The sequence below is a fragment of the Tachysurus fulvidraco genome, chromosome 8 (assembly GCF_022655615.1).
Source record: "Tachysurus fulvidraco isolate hzauxx_2018 chromosome 8, HZAU_PFXX_2.0, whole genome shotgun sequence".
NCBI lineage: Eukaryota > Metazoa > Chordata > Actinopteri > Siluriformes > Bagridae > Tachysurus > Tachysurus fulvidraco.
The window spans coordinates 19,228,181-19,247,315 of record NC_062525.1 but is presented as its reverse complement, the minus strand read 5'-3'; the positions used below and the strand labels follow the sequence as shown (position 1 = coordinate 19,247,315).

Sequence of the window (19,135 nt, the reverse complement as noted above, 5' to 3'; positions counted from 1 at the left end):
TTGCTGGAAAGTGAACCTCCGCCCCAGTCTCAAGTCTTTTGCAGACTCTAACAGGTTTTCATCAAAGATTGCCCTGTATTTGGCTCCTTCCATCTTCCCATCAACTCTGACTAGCTTCCCTGTCCCTGCTGAAGAAAAGGATCCCCACAACATGATGCTGCCACCACTATGTTTCATGGTGGGATGGTGTGTTCTCGGTGATGTGCAGTGTTAGAGTTCCGCCACACATAACGTTTTGAATTTTGGCCAAAAAGTTCAATTTTGGTCTCATCTGACCAGAGCACCTTCTTCCACATGCTTGCTGTGTCCCCCACATGGCTTGTCACAAACTGCAAACGGGATTTCTTATGGCTTTCTCTCAACATTGGCTTTCTTCTTCCATTCTTCCACAAAGACCAGATTTGTTGAGTGCACAACTAATAGTTGCTCTGTGAACAGATTCTCCCTCTTGAGCTGTGGATCTCTGCAGCTCCTCTGGAGATATCATGGGCCTCTTGGCTACTTCTCTGATTAATGTCAGTTTAGGTGGACGGCCATGTCTTGGTAGGCTTGCAGTTGTGCCATACTCTTTCATTTCCGGATGATGTATTGTACAGTGCTCCGTGAGATGTTCAAGGCTTGGATATTAATTTATAACCTAACCCTGCTTTAAACTTCTCCACAACTTTATCCCTGACCTTTCTGGTGTGTTCTTTGGTCGTCATCAGGGGCGGATCTAGGATTTCATTTTTAGGGGGTTTAGCCCTCAGTGAGAATTTAAAACAAGAAGAGTTTTATATTATATATTATATGACTACATAGTAAGCCAAAAGTTATGGTATTATTTAAAAGTGTACAAATGTTATGCATGATGTAATGATGTCAGTCTTGAATCAAATCAGTTCATGTATGTGTGCATTCTCTACAAACAGTGTGTCCAATGTAATAAATGTTATTTTTATTTAGTATTGAATGAATTGCTTGCATTAATATTTTGTTTGTGCTATCAACTCGGGTAATAAGAATAGTGAAATTCCACTGGTATAACTGTCTTTTTTTTTTTTATGTCAACATGATACTGTATACTGTATATACTATAGCCACACACAAATCTCTCTACATTAAGTTCACTACTATAGCAGAAACTTGCAGTAGTAGTGAACTCTATTTTTATAACTCTACCTCCAACAAACTTTTACTTGTGGGATGACATAAAATACATCCTCACAATACATACATTTTAAAAGAAAAGTCTCCAATTAAATAATGAAAACTACTGAAACTACTATGCTATGCTACTATACTATGAAAACTAACTACATGCCTGTGCTTCTCCGTTCCCATAAAGCAGACAGCTGATGCTCTGTTGAAAGACTACAACGCACGCGCGTAAAAGTAAAGTAAAAAAAATTTCATTCCCTGAGCAAACTGATAAATAATTTTCTTTCCCATCGACGTCATGTCCTGCATTTTAATGTAATTTTTATTTTTTAAAAGTAAAAATTATACTTATGGTTTTAGGGTGGCTGAGATCACAGGCAGGGGGGCTGGAGCCACCCTAAAATAGGTCTAGAACCGCCCCTGGTCGTCATGATGTTGTTTGTTTAATAATGTTCCCTATGAGGGCTTCACAAAACAGCTTTATTTATACTGAGATTAAATTACACACAGGTACTCTGTTTAGTAATTAGGTGACTTCAGAGTATCAGAGTAAAGGGGGCTGAATAAAAATGCACACCACAATTTTCAGATATTTATTGTAAAATAAATTTTGACACCATGTATCATTTTCCTTCCACTTCACAATTATGTGCCACTTTGTGTTGGTCTATCACATAAAATCCTAATAAAATACATTTTTGTTTGTGGTTGTAACTTGTCAAAATGTGAAAAAGTGGGTATGAATACTTTTGCAAGGCACAGCTTAGGTTTTTCTTGCTTTAGAATCATTATAAGAAACAATAAAACTAACTAAATACCATAATAATAATAATAATAATAATAATAATAATAATAATAATAATAATAATAATAATAACAATAACAATAACAATAGTTATTGTTATTGTTATTGTTATTATTATTATTATTATTATTGTTGTTGTTGTTGTTATTATTATTATTATTATTATTATTATTATTATTATTATTATTATTATTATGTAGCATCCTTACTAAAAAAATATCCAAAGTTATTTGGAAAATCAACATTGATAATCTTTTTTCACAATATTCTGCTGAATAAATTAAAAAAAAAAGAAAAAAGAAAAGATATATATATTATTCTGGGCCTAATTACAAAATGAAAATTGCACTTTAAAATGAATATTAAACTTGTCCAAATTTTTTTGCTATATGCTGAGATCACTGCTTTAGTTATAACATACATTCATTTTTTTTTTTACATCTTTGTCATAAGGTAATTAAGGCAATCTCATTCCCGATTGTTTGATTCCTGCAGGAACACTGTTCTGATCAGACTGATAAGCTCTTTCTAGCTTTAGGATTTATAAAGTAATTAATTAATTAATTAAATTAATTAATTAAAATGAGCAATTAAGATATTTCTCTTATATTGCACATTCTAGTCATTTGGCTGCATGTCACTCTTATATTACGTAGGTCATTAGATTCATATATGTCACCATTTTCATTCCGTAAATCAGGTTCAGAAATCATATCATTATTGATCCAGGATTAAAAATAGCTTTACTTTTCTACAATATGATCTGATTGTTCCATATGACAGAAGCTTGTGGTGTGAAATTAGTCATAAAGTTAATTTGCTGTGGCCGTTTTATGACCTGTTTAAAATTGGGAGCAAGTATCAATTTTAATTAACCTCATTTTTCAATTTAGGAATGAGAAACCAAAATGATTTTGTCACCACAATATTTTATACAGTTAACAGAACAGTGTGTGTTGAAGTCAAACAAACTTAACCATGCTTTTATCTATAGTTACAAATGTTTTAGGCTCAACATAGAAAATGCAGGAGATACAAATCCAGATACATCCTCTGCTTAAAACAATAATATTCAAACTTGAATTGTCAAATTTCTCTTTACTCAACAGGTCGAAAGGTTTTAGTTTTGTGAATCTCTTTAAAAGCATTTTCCTGAGCGTTATTGAAAGAGAGAACATTACTTTGGGAAATGCTACAATTACACACAGTATTTATTTCAGATTTCCTTTAAATCACTGATAAACCTGAAGCCGCTGAAGACAACTGTAATGTCTGCAGTGTAACAGGAACCTGATTCTTCTCTTCAGAAATAAACGTGGATCATCTGCCAGCTGGATAATAACATAAACCTGATCTGAACTGCTGTCTTTTTACTGTCATTTTTCTTAGACATATCGTACTTTGTCTATACAACTGGCACATATTCTTATTTGCTGTATTACTGTTCTTATGCACATACTCCTTGCCATATCTTTACTGTATATATTGTTGAACATATACTGACATATTTATTTATATTTTACATTGTTCCTATCTATCTATCTATCTATCTATCTATCTATCTATCTATCTATCTATCTATCTATCTATCTATCTATCTATCTATCTATCTATCTATCTATCTATCTATCTATCTATCTATCTATCTATCTATCTATCTATCTATCTATCTATCTATCATGAATCTGTCATGAAGATTTTGGACCGTCATTGAGATGAGGACAACTCTGTGAGGATCCTGAAGCACCTAAAGATTATTAGCTCCAGTTGGATTCCGCTTCATGAAGTATGTGGACATTCTGAACTGAACTGTAATGAGCACAATACACACACATGCACAATCAACTGTATGGACTGCAGACAAATATACCCACACCAAATACACACTCTTCCAATGTACATCCATGTACAGCACCATCATGTCAAACGGTTTACATGCTGGTTTGCACACTGTTTTTGCTTTTTGCACATGCTGTCTCACATTTCAGTCGATTGCTGTTTTGCACAATACTTTACAATACCTCATGTAACTGCTGCTATAATACTGTGTTCATTCCAGTATTTCCGCACATGGTTGAACATACAGTATTCACACTGGTCGGAAGGGCTCTCAAGTGTCACGCATTGAGCGTGACTGTCACTAAATTGTCCTGACTCTGGATGTGGTTGTTTTATTTACACACAGGTTTCCTTATTAAAGGCTTAATTCGTTTCTTTTCCTGTGGGGAAACACTGTGATTATTCAGGACTAGAAACGCGCACAGTTCGGATCATTATGTTTAAAATGGTAAGATGTTTAAAATGGTAAAGACTCATCTTTAGGGGCAAGTTCAAAGAGTTTAATCTGGATCAAAATGATCAGGTGTGACACCGAAATCTGTGACCTATCGTATGTTGTGACCTTAGAGGGCGCTGTTGCTAAAATGCAGCTTAAAATAGGTCGTCTAGAGAAGTTCGCAACGTAAACAGCGTAAATGCAAAATCTTGCGTAAATCTTTGTTGCGAGAACGCGCCAAGCGCCGTGCACATTACATTCAACGCGCGTGCCGTCGTGCTGCAAAGAAACAGTTGCATGCGCTTTGAACTAAAGACTCATTTACAGTACTTAAAAAAACAAAGTTACTCAAATGCTTTTGCATTCTGTTTTCATGACTGCTTTTTTTTTAACTACCCTGAAAGTCATTTATTAATTAAGGCTAAAAAAAATTTAGTCAGATGCTGATGCTTTAGACTGTTAATTATATATATTAATTATAATTAAATAATTAATTATATAAATTAAATATATAACAACAATAAGATTATTATTATTATTATTATTATTATTATTATTATTATTATTATTATTATTATTATTATTATTCCAAATTTGAATTAAACAAATTTTAATACATTCGAATTATTGTTATCCAGTAATACAGTGCAGAATAAAATACTGGAATTCGTTATTGTTCTCCAAAAAGGATTTAGGTCTCATGTCAACAGAAACAAACTTACAGCACGGTCACAAAATATGATAAGGTGCTATTACAGGTTATCAGAATCCGTTACCTCCCTGATTCAAGATTAATATTAGATATATCTAGTTCACAATGTGTTTGTATTTATCCCCAATGAGTAAGTCTGAGGTACTCAGGCAGCAGTGGCAAGGAAAAACTCCCTTAGATGGTAAAGGAAGAAACCTTGAGAGGAACCAGACTCAAAGGGGAACCTCATCCTCATATGGGTGACACTGGAGGGTGTGATTATAAATATACAGTCAAACAAATGCTGTATTGATGCAAAAGATCACATGGAGTTCACATCTCCTCTATAGTATTGCAGAATCCAACTGGAGCTGGTAGATCTCTAGATGAACAGATTATCAGAGTCAGCCTCATCTCAGTGGAGGTCCAAAATCTTCATCGCACGGAAGACGAATGGGGCTGGTACAATTTCTGGATGCCTCAGGATGGGTAGAAAGAGAGAAGCAGTGGAGAGGGATTAACATTATGTAGTGTGAGGTCAGATATGTAGTGTGAGGTCAGATATGTATTGTGAGGTCAGATAAGATTTTAAACCAGGCTGCTGCATTCTGATTGGTGGTCAGATGTTAATTAATTCTCTAGAACAGCAGTTTTGTCATTAGTGCACTTTTACATTATGAGCTCATCCTGAAGCTCATTAAATCACATGTAATTGATATTGCAACAGGAGACACAAAGGATTTTTATATTCCAGCTCTGATTGGTGAGCAGCCGATCATGTCCTCTCTCACACTTCACACTTTGTATCTCTGTTCACCTGCAAATTCTGCACTACAGTTAGAACCGAATCAGAGGCTCATCCAGCTCTCGAACACCAGCCCTTTATTCCCGCTGTGCTTTTTTACATCCAGTCAGTGCCGTGTATGTTGTCATGTGTGCTACACCTCAGGTCCAGGATCAAGAACCTTATTTCCTTTCACTGGATCTAGTGATGTGATTACAATAAAGATGTGCCTGAGTCATTTAAATAAATCGGATTAATAGAGTTAAAGGTTTGTCTGTTTTCAGATTCCGGAGCTGAACAATGCGTCGGTGCATATGAGAGACTGAGGACGAGTGGAAACCATCATCAGCAACATGCAGAGAGCAGGAGCTTCTACACTGCAGGTACTCAGGAAACTAGTATTAATTTCGTCAGACGAGACGAAATATGTTCGTCAACAACCTTTTTTTTTTTTTTCATGACCGAGACGATGACCAGACTGCACCACTGTCCAAAAACGCTGACTAAGACTAAATTAACATGCATTATTGTTGACGAAAATATGAGATAAATGTTTTGTATAAAATAAAAACTAATATAAAATCTCTCTTCATATTCATCTACAATTGTCTCTGCTTTTTCATCAGCTGTTATATGCTGGGACATGTCCCCCGCACTTTTTGTAAAATAAATTCGTCCCCCTCACTTTTTTAGTGGAGAGTTGTGTTCACCACATGTTGAGGTTTTAATGGAGTGATGTATATAAATTCAGAGTGATTTAAAATTCAAAGAGACAAGAAAGTTTAAGATAGTCTATACATGACGTTCACGGCAATCACTCACTTGTCACGTCATCATCACGCGCCCCCAGTACTGTAGCTCGAGTCTCACCTGTGGTCCACCATTCGGGTACGATGAGCTCAAAGCGGCAAAAAACGCTTCACTCCTTTTTTTTTATAAAAATGTCAAGCAGTGTAAGTTGGCATATGGTGTCCGAATTGTGTTGCACAATGTTTAGTAACTCTGCCTGTTGCTCTTGTTGAATAATTATCAAGTTTTAATTTAAAGGATTATAAGGAAAACTTATGACAAACGTTATATAAACTCTCTTCTTGTTATCAAACCCTTCAAATAAGAATAAGGATAATGTTGAACTGAGATTTTACAGCATGTTTAACTCTCACAATTCTAACTATCAAGTATGTGTCACTGTATGTACACGACAGAGACGAGGACGACGAATAGTGACATTAAAGATGTCATTTTAATAATAAGGTGCAGGTAAATCACATTAAACAATATACTCTTAGTACCATTATAAGGACATCTTTGTACTTTATACTCAAAAGGGTACACATTACTACCTTAGAGGACCAATGTGTACCTTAATGTACAACTATAAATTTTTGGGGTTAAATAAGGTACAAAGATGTCCTTTTAAGGGTACTGTTCTAGTGGCAAGCTGTTCTATTTCTTTCTTTCTTTCTTTCTTTCTTTCTTTCTTTCTGTTTTATAATCATAAGGCATATAAAGCATGATTAAAAAAATCATGATTAAAAATAAAACCTGTCATTCACACAAGGGTTAACTGGAAAAAAACAGATAACACTAGACATTTCGTCCCCCGCACTTTTTAAATGATGGCTACGCCCCTGCTTTAAAATATTCAGAACGAGTCCGCAGCTTTGCACTGTTATTCAGGTTACAGGTCTCATATGCCTGTGGCTGCAATGCGAAACTGCTGAACAATTGTTTTGCTTCCGCTAAAGAAAATAGTGCTCTCCGTCTCTACGGTTAGAATCCTGAGTGTCCATACTGTATGGCAACGCTCTGTTTTTCATGGCAACGGTGTGTTATAGTTAGCAGCGGTCTGTTATCAAGGAATAAAATAGTGTGTGTGTAGAAAGAATTCGTCCACACGTCGCTGAAAAAAAAAAAACGACCTGATGACCGGTCTTTGGATTACGATTAAAAGCAGTATCAATAAAGTAAAAAATGTGATGTGTAGTCAAGCTCGAGTGTATGCACTGTTTAAACGAGTGTTCTCAACTTCTCACTGATACTTTTGTGATTCGAGGAGTTTTGACAAGTTTTATAGCCTTGATATTGTTTTTTATTCAAAAGTGGTGACAGAAAAAACTCTTTACCCCCAACCTGAAACCTCTTCCCCTGTCACAATCACATCATAATCAAAATTAATAATTAGGCTTAAAAGCAAATGTATATGTAAGGGAATCAAGTTTAACAATTACATGTAACATTGCTCCAAATATCCTCAATAATGGTGTGTGCAATACCATGTATAACTTGCGTTAAGTTGGTAATTTACTTCTCTGCTAGGAGATTAAAAGAAGAATCCTGTGCTTGTGATTCTACCAATTAAATTTTTTTCCAAAGAGCAAAACATCTTGGCTGTAAAAATCCCCATAAAACCTGTTGAGAGGAAAGACTGAGTAATGTTGGTCTTTATGTAACAGGAAGGTGTGAAGGGCAGATTGACACGAGGAAAATAAATCCAGTGTTATAAAATGGTCCACAGACTTTGAGCAGAGAAAGGAGAAGAGGAGAACAAACCTTTTCCTTCTCTTAGACTCCAGTAGGTCTGACTGATCAGCTCGGTGTGTACAGACTGTTCAGATCCTGCTGAGGATGAGGAGAGGATAAAGCCTTATTGGGTAACAGGCAATGTTTCAGACAGTGATAGTGAGGGAAGCTGGGACATCTCTGAGGGTCCAGCATCTCAGCGGCCCTCAGCTGGTGTTGTAAAGTGATGGAGTGACATAAACTGATTGAGAAGAAAGTCAGAGTGAGAACGAGACATCAGAATTAAACAGTTAGAGGAGAAAACAGCCGTCACTTGGGATTCTTAAGTTTGGTTTCCGTGTTTATCCTCAAACCTTTGTGAATTCCTCACCACACACACATTGACACACAGACATGCACAGTCCTGTCCTTACCTGATCTCAGGTTGATGTCTGTGTGGAGTTTCACATGTTCTGCTCCTGTCTGTGTGGGTTTCCTCAGGGTGCTCCAGTTTTCTCTGGGAAAACAAAAACGTTCAAGTAAGAGGACTGGCTACACTAAGTGTGTGTATATGTGTGTGTTTGTGTGTTTAGGTCAGGGCTCTCAAGTTTTGAAGATAAGCAAGCGTGACATCTTCAACTCCCTCGCAACAACCCCCACCCCCTCCCTACACACCCACACCCAAAGAAAGAGAAATAAATAAATAAATAAATAATAGGGGACTTGTGTTTGGTAAGGATCAATGAGCGCAATTTAACCAAATACAAATTAGTGTGTGATTGTTTTTTTTATTGGTTATTGCATTAAATCTTACCCAGATAGTGCTATTTTCTGATTGGCTATTGTGTAGCCTCTTTTTTTTTTTGATTGGCTGATAAGTGTCAGGCTCAACTAAGAACTCCAGGGGAGACACGCTTGATTCCTGCCTGGTTCCATAGAGACAGCGGTGCAGACAGATACATTTTGGGCGCTGCGGCTTATTAAATATATGATAAATAGTCAAACAGTTTTTCTGTGTGAGAAATACGATGTGTGGTGGGAGAGCGTGAGAAAAGACCAAAATGCGTGACTGTCACTCTCAATGCGTGACACTTGACAACCCTGTTAGGTGATCTCTGACTTTGACATGACACTCACCAGATTTGCTCATAAAGGGCAACGCTGCCCTACAACACAGTGAGTAAACAGAATAAATGTTTCCAACACTTTTTCTGTTGGTGTGAACGGTTTCATGTTAACTCTTAAATCAATCCCCTCAGAGCTGCAGCAGTGACTCTGCATTAACACACGGCTCTTTACAGATTGCTTCCTGATTGGTTAAATGACATTAAGTAATTAAATCAGCAGTTTTTATGGTTTATTATTTTTATTTTTCCTCCTCAGATATTCTTCACAACACCACTCTGATTAGTGAGGAGTGTAAAGTAAAGGTAAAAACCCACCAGTGTTCATGACGTGTATGACGTTTCACACAAAACATTGACAGAGAAAAGCAGACAGAAGAGGAATCAGATATTTTTTCGTTGCTCACGTGATTCTGTTTGAGACCTGATTTCCTTCACTAAAAATTCATTTAATTTTTCACTCCGCAGATGTCAGATTTGGTGGCTTACTATTATCCCATTGAGATCGACAGCTCGAAATGTAGCAGACTGAATCTGAGTGTTAATGATCATTAACACTCAGATTCAGTCTGCTACATTTTATTTCTTACTCATTCAACAGAATTGTGACAAACCAGCCTTTGAAAAACTGTGTGTGTGTGTGTCAGGTGGATGTAAGCTCACACTTTGTTTATCAAGCAGCGAAATAGGAAAGACCAGCTGGCTCAGGCTGTTAGAGATTCGGGTACCATTTTGAGGTATTTTACCCACAATGCATCATGTTCCATATAATATAGTTAGTGCACTTCTCTGTGTGTTTACATCTTCACATCATGCTCTGTGTGTGTCTGTATTAGAGAAGGCTAAAGGTCTTTCTTTGACATGCTGAAGGAGAACTCTGTCCCTCTGTGATGTGGCACACACAGTTCAGGTTAAATAAAGACACATTACAGTTTGGTAAGTTTTTATTTTGTTTGTTTTACTTTTGAAGCAGTCACATGAAAGGTTCACATTCCATGGTGACTGCTAGTAGCATCCAAAGTAAGGCGAAATCAATAAATGTTTGTATTAATGTGAATGTTTGTCTTACCGATTCAGGAAAGGCCTAAAAGGGAGTGTCCCATCAACAGGAAGCCAGTTTTATAGCATCCTGAAGGGGCGGAGTCGTCTGATCAAGCATGCAAGTATTACAAATCTTTTGTATGTAGATATTTCGGTGATTTGTAAAGGATAATGCCTTTGATTACAGATTTTATTGTGGTGTGACTTGTAAAGTGATAAGATCTGTGAAGTGTAAAATATAGTGTTGCTAACAAATGGAGTGTTCTGATTGGTCCGTTTGATCTGGGGACCAGGATGATAAAGAACAAAGGAAATGTTGCAGAGGGACAGAGGGGTGTTTGTTGGAACAGTAGCCAACAATTTAGTTATTCCCTTTTGTGTTTTGTTGTGTTGAGTTGTACTTTGAATAGTCTTTTTTATTTCTTAATTTTTTTGGTAAATTTTCAATGGAGATTTTGCTTTGGCTTCTTTCACACCTGTTTGAGAATGGTGGCTCACATAAATAAAAAAGACACTTCCTTGGATTTTTCCAGAGTTTTACCATTTCTTTTGCTGCCAGTTAGCCACTGCACCGAGCATCTTACCACACTCTGCCGATCTTCTCGGCTGGAGTCGGAGATATTTTAGAGGAAGTGATAATCGGACATGGTGTCTTCTCCTCGAACGTGCTCATCTTCTGCAACTACATGGACTACAACAAAGACGTAATCACTCTTCAGCTCAGACACTTGTGTGTGCGTGCGTGTGTGTGTGTGTGTGTGTGTGTGTCAGGGTTTTGCATGTGCATTTAAGGGCGAGTTGATCCACACGTTTAATAAAAGAGAGGGAGCTCTGCAGAGCATACACCAGGTTGTACAATGTGCTGCTGCTGGGAGACTCACTGTGAGACCTAGACATGGCCGACGGCGTGCAGGACCTCGAAAACATCCTGTTCATCAGCTACCTCAATGACAAGGTGACAGGCCCACAGGACATGCCCACAAAACATCTAAGCTTATTTATAACACTGAAACTCATCATGACCAAATCAGTGTTTATTAAAAACTTACAAAGCAAAACATTTTCAAAAATAGACATAAAAAGGAACCACTTTTTAATTTTGTTGTGTTATGAACAAAAACGTTCTATTTTGTAACTATGTTAAATTAAACAAATAAATATATAACTAATTAAAATAACTCACTGTCAGAAACATCACCTGCCCGAGGACACGCGTGTTGACACGTCTCACTGTCAGAAACATCACTTGCCCGAGGACACGCGTGTTGAGACGTCTCACTGTCAGAAACTCGACCTGCCCGAGGACACGGTTTGACACGTCTCACTGTCAGAAACGTCAGAAATGTTCCTCAGCTAAAGGGACACCAGCATCCCAGCCACTGCCCAAACAGGAATAAGCTAAGGGTCAAAGGTCAGTGGGAGACACAGACTGATATTGAGTCATCACACTATCATCAATTACTGTACTAGTTTTAATTATTCTCCTTTTTTGTGTTTCTGTTAAGTCCCGTATTGTTTTCTTTCTCTCTTTCCCTCTTGTTCCACTGTACCACCTTGCAGGTCCTGTGATTGGACGATTTGTCCGCCAGTCATCATTACACAAACCACTCCAAGAGCCAATCCGGTGTTACTGGCCAGGTATAAAGGTATATACTTGCTCTTTTTTGCAGAGTTTTGTTGATAATCCCTCGTAGGAGGTGATTGATAAATGCAGGAAGGATGAGTTGTTAATAATAACTAACCACTTCCAAATTGCGATTCCAAAACAAACTTTAAAAAAGAATATTAAAACCAAATTAATTGACTGCTTAGTTAATTCCGGAGTTTTAAGCTTGCCTAATGTAGATAGAGGGGCGGATCTTGCTGGTGAGGAGCAGGATGCTGGGGAATTTGGTGAAGGTGAGGGCGAGTTAGTCACAGCAGAGGCTGAGGCTATAGTTGGGGCAACTCTTTCACCTTTCGTACCCTTTTCACCGAGCACTCCAAGGTCAGCAGTGGAGTCACAGTTGAGCGTGTGGATCGCACGGCTCCAGATGGAGGCTCAGGAGAGGGCACAAATCCGCCAGGCAGATTTAAATCTGCGTCTACAGGTGCTCAAGCTCGAAATTGAAGCCGATAAAGAAGTTAAGCTTCGATAGTTGGACATAGAGGTGGCGAAGGCTGCAGCTGTTTCCGCTGTCCCGTGGATCTCCTCATTGGAAAGTGACAATTCAGCTAATTCAAGTTCAACCACTTTTGATGTGGGCAAGCACATTGCTTTAGTGCCAAGTTTTTGTGAATCGGAAGTGGATAGCTATTTTAACGCTTTTGAAAGAATTGCAACTTCTTTGGGTTCGCCTGAAGATGTATGGTCCTTGTTGTTGCAGTACAAATTAGCTGGGAAAGCTTTAGAGGTTTATTCAACCCTGTCTTTGGAGGACAGTCTAAAGTATGATTTGATTAAGCTAGCAGTGCTCAAAGCTTATGAGTTAATCCCAGAGGCCTATAGGCAGCAGTTTCGTACTTGTAGGAAAATCACAAGCCAAACAAACATTGAATTCGCCTGAGATAAGGGAATTCTTTTTGATAGATGGTGTGCTTCTAGTAGAGCAGAGGATTTTACGTCACTTAGAGAGCTTGTGTTACTTGAAGATTTTAAACAGTATCTTCCCGAGAGGATGGTACTGTACTTGAACGAACAGAAATTAACAACTATCTCCGGCAGCGGTGTTCGCAGACGAATTTGTGCTCACGCACCGAAACGTTTTACAGCCAGTGATCGCAGAAAGGAGTTTTTTAGGCCACCGTCGAAGGTTCAGCAGCCCAAACTGAGGGGTGAAAAGCCAAAAGAAATGTGAGTGTTTTTACTGTCATAAGAAAGGACATGTTATAGCAGAGTGTTTGTCCCTAAAGTGCAAGCAGCAGGCCCAAACAAAAGAGGTGGCATTTGTGAATACTGTTAGTCAGAGTGCGCCTTCTGTACAGAATAAAGGTGAAATTGACAGTGTTTACGAACCATTTCTTTTGTGTATCACTATCAGATAGGGAGGAAGATCAGGTAGAAGTGCAGGTGTTAAGAGACACGGGCGCCGCCCAGTCGTTTGTGTGCACAGATGTTTCGCCTTTTTCAGATCAAACATCAGTTGGATCCAGTAGGCTTAGACAGAGTTTCAGCATGGAGGTCATGAGAGTCCCAGTGCACTGTATTCATCTGCATACAGCCTGTTTTACCGGTGAAAGGTGTATCTTTTATTTTAGGTAATGATTTGGCTGGAGGGAAAGTGGTACCTTCGCTGGAGGTAGTTGACATCCTGTCGACGGAGCATGGCTCTGATGAATTGTTTCAGAATTATCCAAGTGTATTTACTGCTTTCATGATAACACGTGTGCAATCAGAGAAAGATGGTAATGTGTCTTAAGTTGACTCTTTCTTGTATTCAGATCAGGAGACTGAGGAAATGCCTGAAGACAAGCTTCAGGTCAGTGATCAGGGGAATGAGGCAGTGGTGAGCGACCCAGTGATATTGTCGGTAACTCGTGAAAAACTAATTGAAGCTCAGATTAATGACGTTTCACTTGTAAAATGCTTTAAATTGGCAGAGAAACCTGCACTCGACAATGTCTCATTTTTATTGAAAGATGGACTACTGATGTGGAGATGGCATAGAAATAATACCGTCGCGGATGAGTGGAATGTTCTTTGTCAGATTGTGGTTCCTTCTATCTTTCGTCAACATGTGCTCTCATTGGCACACGATCATTTGTTGTCTGGACATTTGGGGGTGACGAAAACATACAACCGCATTTTACAACATTTCTTACATTGGCGAGCCACCCAGCAAAAAAGTGGGGAAAAGGTAAGAAAAGTGGTATTTTCTTCTTTTACGCTTCAGGGAACCCCCTCGTTTAAAAAAACCTAGAAAAGAAATGTTTTAGTGTAGAATAGAACATAGAGTATAGTTTATTGATCATAAGCAGGAGGAGTTATTATTATTGCTAAGCCTTCTGTACATTTCTGTTTAAGATTCTAACGGAACTGAATTAACCCGATGCAGTGTGGTGACAGAGCTGTATGTGAATTGTTGTTTCTAAAGTAACTGAAGCAAAGTGCTTAAGCTGATTTCTAAAGTAACTGAAACTTGTGTGTTTGTTATAATTCTGTTAAGATTCTAAAGTAAGTGAAACAGTGATAGTGTAAAGAGCCCGACGCACCGAGGCTCTGTAGAGTTTAAAGCAATAACCCGAGGTAGTGTGGTGTTGTCTGACGGACTGTAAGTGTTTTAAAGTTACGTTTTAAGTCCATGTGCTGTGGTTAAGTAAACGGTTAGGTTTTAACGCAAAGAAACCCACCGTACTGTGGTTTTGTCCGACGTACTGTGACAGTGTTAAACTAACTTTTTAAGTCCAAAAATGCTGTGGCTAAGAAGACTGTTTTAAAATACAACAAAAACCCGAAGTACGGTGGTTTTGTCCGATGTACTCACATTTTAAACTGTTTGAGTGTTTGTGAGTGTGATTTGTGTGTTAAGTGTTACTGTAGTTGACCTCGAGACCAGACGGAGTGTGTCTGTGTCCGAAGCAGTGAGACTTTTGAGTTTAAAAGCCCGACGTATTGTGGCTGTTTTGTTCATTTGCGTCCGAAGTACTGGAGCTGTGAATAAATAGACTAACGGTTAACTATATAGCTTGTAGTCACAGAAACTGTGTAAAGTTTAAAGACTAAGATTTAAGGAAAGCTGTGAGTTTGTAAAAATGGAACAGCTGATTAAGTACATCGCTAAACACGGTTCTCAGGGAATATTTGATGGAAGAGAGAACATGGTTGAAAACCGTATGAGTGGGCTATTTCTAAGTTTGAAAATTACCCTAAAATGCCGAAGAACAAAAAAGGACAAGCAGTTCCTGCATCGTACAAGGTCACTAGAAAGACTTTAAAGGTGCCTTTCCACACAAAACCGTTTTTACTTGTATTTTTTGATATGTGTTATGTCCATATGTGTTTGTGTTGTGTTGGGAATGTAAAAATGAACTGTTACCTCCCCTGTCAGTTCTAGCCACTTAAAAGAAATCAGGTCAGTTAGAAAAGCTGCTCAGAGTGACGTAGAAATGATCGAGCTCATTACTTTTCATGAGCTCTCCCACTTGAGACGGTGCCCACAGAATTCGTGTAGCTCAGTGAGTTTCCCATACAGCAAGGATGGCTGAACGTCAATATACCTGAAGAAGCCATTCTGCCGTAATTCCAGGTGATTGTAAACAAAGTTCCTCTATCCTAGGCTACTTATTGCGCTGGGTGAATGAATAGTCATGCTCTCATATCCTAGCGGTTAGCCAATCAGAGCCAAGCAGCATAGCTCATTGAATATTATTGAGAACTGAGATGAGATTGCATGCCTTAAAACTAACAACAGCATGCTTAGTTCATCTGTGGAAACATTGTTCAAAGATTTAGAGGAAGCAAAGTCTGCTTGTCAATTCCTGATAAAAAAATGCCACAACTGAAACTAGCATCAGTAAGATGTCTGTATGTGGCATGTGGAGTAATCAGGTTCCTGAAATGTTAGACAGTGACGAGAACTCAGAAAGAGATTCTCAGTCAGTCAGGAGTCAATACTCTGACTGTACAGTTAGTTTCCACATGGCTCCAGTTCACTTGACTACAACTATGCGTGCTAGTGAAGGAGAGGAGGAACCAATGACCTCTACTATGGTCAGAGGGTTTAATCCCAATGAGCTAGAAGCTGTGATTAAAAGTATTGGTAAATTTGATCCTGCCAAACAAGATCCATTAGACTTTCTAAAGGTTTTCGAGCTATATGCTGACATTTACAAATTCACAGATGGTGATGCGTGTGTGTTGTTAACTGTGTGTTTGCCTGACACTTTGTCTGGAGCGTTAAATCAGGAAGTCAAAACTAGAACTGCCAATAAGTTAGAGAGGAAACAAGCACTGCTTGAAGCCCTAGGTGTAATGTTGGTTGACTGGGATAAAATATCGGATGTGCACATGAGGAAAGGGGAGCACCCCATGGCATTTTCAGAGGGATTATTGGAGACATTTAAAACTTTCAGTGGCAATCCTGACATCACACCGAATGTCAGTTTTAAATCTGCTTTGATTAACAAATGCGACTCACTCACACGTTCTGCTGTGTCGATGTTTGTAACTCATCTCTCTGATAATAATGACTTCATTGTTAAAATGACAGTTTTTCAACAACAATGCTAACTCAGAGATCCCATCCTGTTTCAGCAGTAGGTGTTAAAAACCTCAGTAAGAATAGAGCCAGCAAGGTTTCCTGGAAAAAAGAGAATTACACTACTTGAGATAGAAAGGAAAGACTACCCTCTGGTAACCCTGGTGTGTTATTCATGTGGCAAAGAGGGACATATTTCAAGGGAATGCACATTTTCCCTTAAAGAGAACAGGCACCAAAACGGATTTAAACCAGTTACAGGCTACAGTAAACAGACTGAGAAAGGAGCTCAAGAATCTGTGTAACTCCTTGCCTGTTATTTTTCTCCAAACTACTCAACAAAATTGGCAAAGTCAGAAAAACAAAATGCATTCTGGACAGAATGTGCACCATCACAAATTTGAAAGTAGTGATGACATTGTGGTAAAGAATTACCAAAATGAGGGCCCATGGTCTGCTCTCAGGGAGAGACTAGGCAGAGATTCACATCACAAAACTAAAAACCGACAACCTGGTAAGAGATCATTCCACATAGATCCATTAATATCATAAAAAGCTGAGCCATAAGGGCCATGTAAATAGGAAAGTTTATGTTGTATGTGTTTGTAATGTTTTTTTGTGTTGTGTTTAAAAAGGGGGTAGGGGGGGTATAAATTTGTAAATTCATGTGTTTTTCAGATCAAAAAGAAATAAAGATGTGGGAATGGACAAGAAAGGCAGCTCTCGTGACAGCATTAAAGATACAAGAGTGCCCAACACTGTCCCAAAGTGCTTATCTACAATGGATCCATGTTCCGGTCTTGGTGAACCTTACAGCATGATCTCCAGACCCAGATGAACAGTGTAACAGAGAGTGTAACAGGAATGTATAAGGTCTTCTTGACAACAGCGTTCCTGAGATATCACAGTGTTTTTGCAACCAGTTCATCACCTCCTCAGAGAACATCTTCAAGTAAATAATCCCAAGGATTTGAAAGCATTTGAAATTTTTTTTGAAAGGATTCTGAGCATGGACAATTTGGGAATATTACAGAATTTTATTAAAATAAACGAAGGACTTTAAGGACTTTTAGGTTTATCACATAGATACCATGGGGAGAATGGCGAGGACTGGAAAGAGAACGCTGTGACAACTACATTTGTTTTACTTGGAAAAACAACCATTATTTGGGGCACCCCAAACTAATTATGGGGCTTGTGAAATCAATCTAACGCATGTCCACAATAATTTTACAAGAGAGTTTTAAACAGGAAAACATGTCACCACAACTCTTGATCACTTTTCTATCTAATGATAACCAAATGTTAACACTTTGTCCGTTTAATGATACTTTACTTTGTATAATACCAGAGACAGCTTGGTTCATAGGAAAATATTACTTTCTATATGTAAATTTCACCCTACAGACAATGTCATTGGATCCAGAGGATTCAACCAACTAGTCTTTGAGGAAGATGTCCCAGAATTTGAGTTACCAAAATATATAATATATTTTATATAATATGTTAGTGTCATTATATCATAATGCAAAGAAAGGATGACCATATTGTCAAAGCTCAACAAGGTCTTGTAGGAAAGGATAATGTTTTGACTAAACAAATGCGTGGTGGTGATTTGGTTATTGCCTATTCTGATCTGATTTGGGATGTAACCTTCAAAACTGCAGTTTGTGTATGCATCTTTCACATTCTTTGTCAATGCATTATGTTATGCTGTATGTGTACCATGTTGAGACGGCAGACTGCAGATAATTCAATGATCAATGTGGGACGTTCCCGTTGGCTGAGATGGTTTCTGAATGTCTCTGCTGCAAACCCAAGTAATATTTTACAGGTTTCGATGACGGGTAAGAAGATCCTAGGCAGGGCTTCACCGCCACTGGGCACCTGCCCAAAATTGGGAGGTGTGATCTGTATTAAGGAAGTGATGTGATGCTTCAGGGCCAAAAGCATCAAAGGGGGACTGTAAGAAATTACAGAAACTGCATCCAAATTGCACTCCAATGTACACATCTAAAAGAGCTCATTCCAAAAAAGGTTTAAGTATCATAAGATAATACGTTTAGGACTTTAAGCATATAAACTTGATTCAATCGTTAGTATGGGAGCGGCAGCAGGACATCATGAACAAAGGGTCTACGTCACCGTGATTACCATTTAAAGTGACCATTTGGTTGATAACAACTGTAACAATACTAAGACAAGGTGTACGTGACCACGATTAACATTTAAAGACATCTGGTTAAATAACAATGTGTTGCCCAGCCATTTGGGAGACATTCAGTTCTTACACTCAATACACATTCAAAGCAGAACTTCATTTAAATTACCAGAAGGGAAAACTGTATAAAATGCTTGAGCAGGATTTGCTCTGAGTTCTTACCGACTCCGATGAACCCAAAGTACTTCATGTATTTTGTCACTGCTATGCTGGAATAAACTTCTTGTTCTTCATTACGATCTTCAACCTCATCGTCTTATTCTCACACATTTTTTATTTCTTACTATACAGAATTGTATTAAACATTATTGTCTTCCACTTTAGCTGGTTTCTGACTAAAGAGGAGTGTTGTGGGACACAGGAGACAGGAGACACT

At 38.2% G+C, this 19,135-nt stretch overlaps 2 long non-coding RNA genes across 3 annotated transcripts; both read left to right on the top strand.

Moving 5' to 3' along the window:
• Positions 1–4,089: 4,089 nt before the first annotated feature.
• LOC125145295 lies at positions 4,090–10,772 on the top strand. Its single transcript, XR_007143639.1, has 5 exons — positions 4,090–4,232; positions 5,980–6,078; positions 9,581–10,058; positions 10,158–10,257; positions 10,399–10,772. It is a non-coding gene; the product is annotated as an uncharacterized LOC125145295 (long non-coding RNA).
• A 34-nt stretch (positions 10,773–10,806) lies between these two features.
• Positions 10,807–18,665, top strand: LOC125145292. 2 transcript variants are annotated; one of them, XR_007143635.1, is made up of 4 exons: positions 10,807–11,317; positions 11,600–11,773; positions 11,923–12,000; positions 17,217–18,665. It is a non-coding gene; the product is annotated as an uncharacterized LOC125145292 (long non-coding RNA). The 2 variants fall into 2 exon arrangements; XR_007143634.1 differs by having other exon boundaries at positions 11,552–11,773.
• The last annotated feature ends 470 nt before the right edge of the window (positions 18,666–19,135 follow it).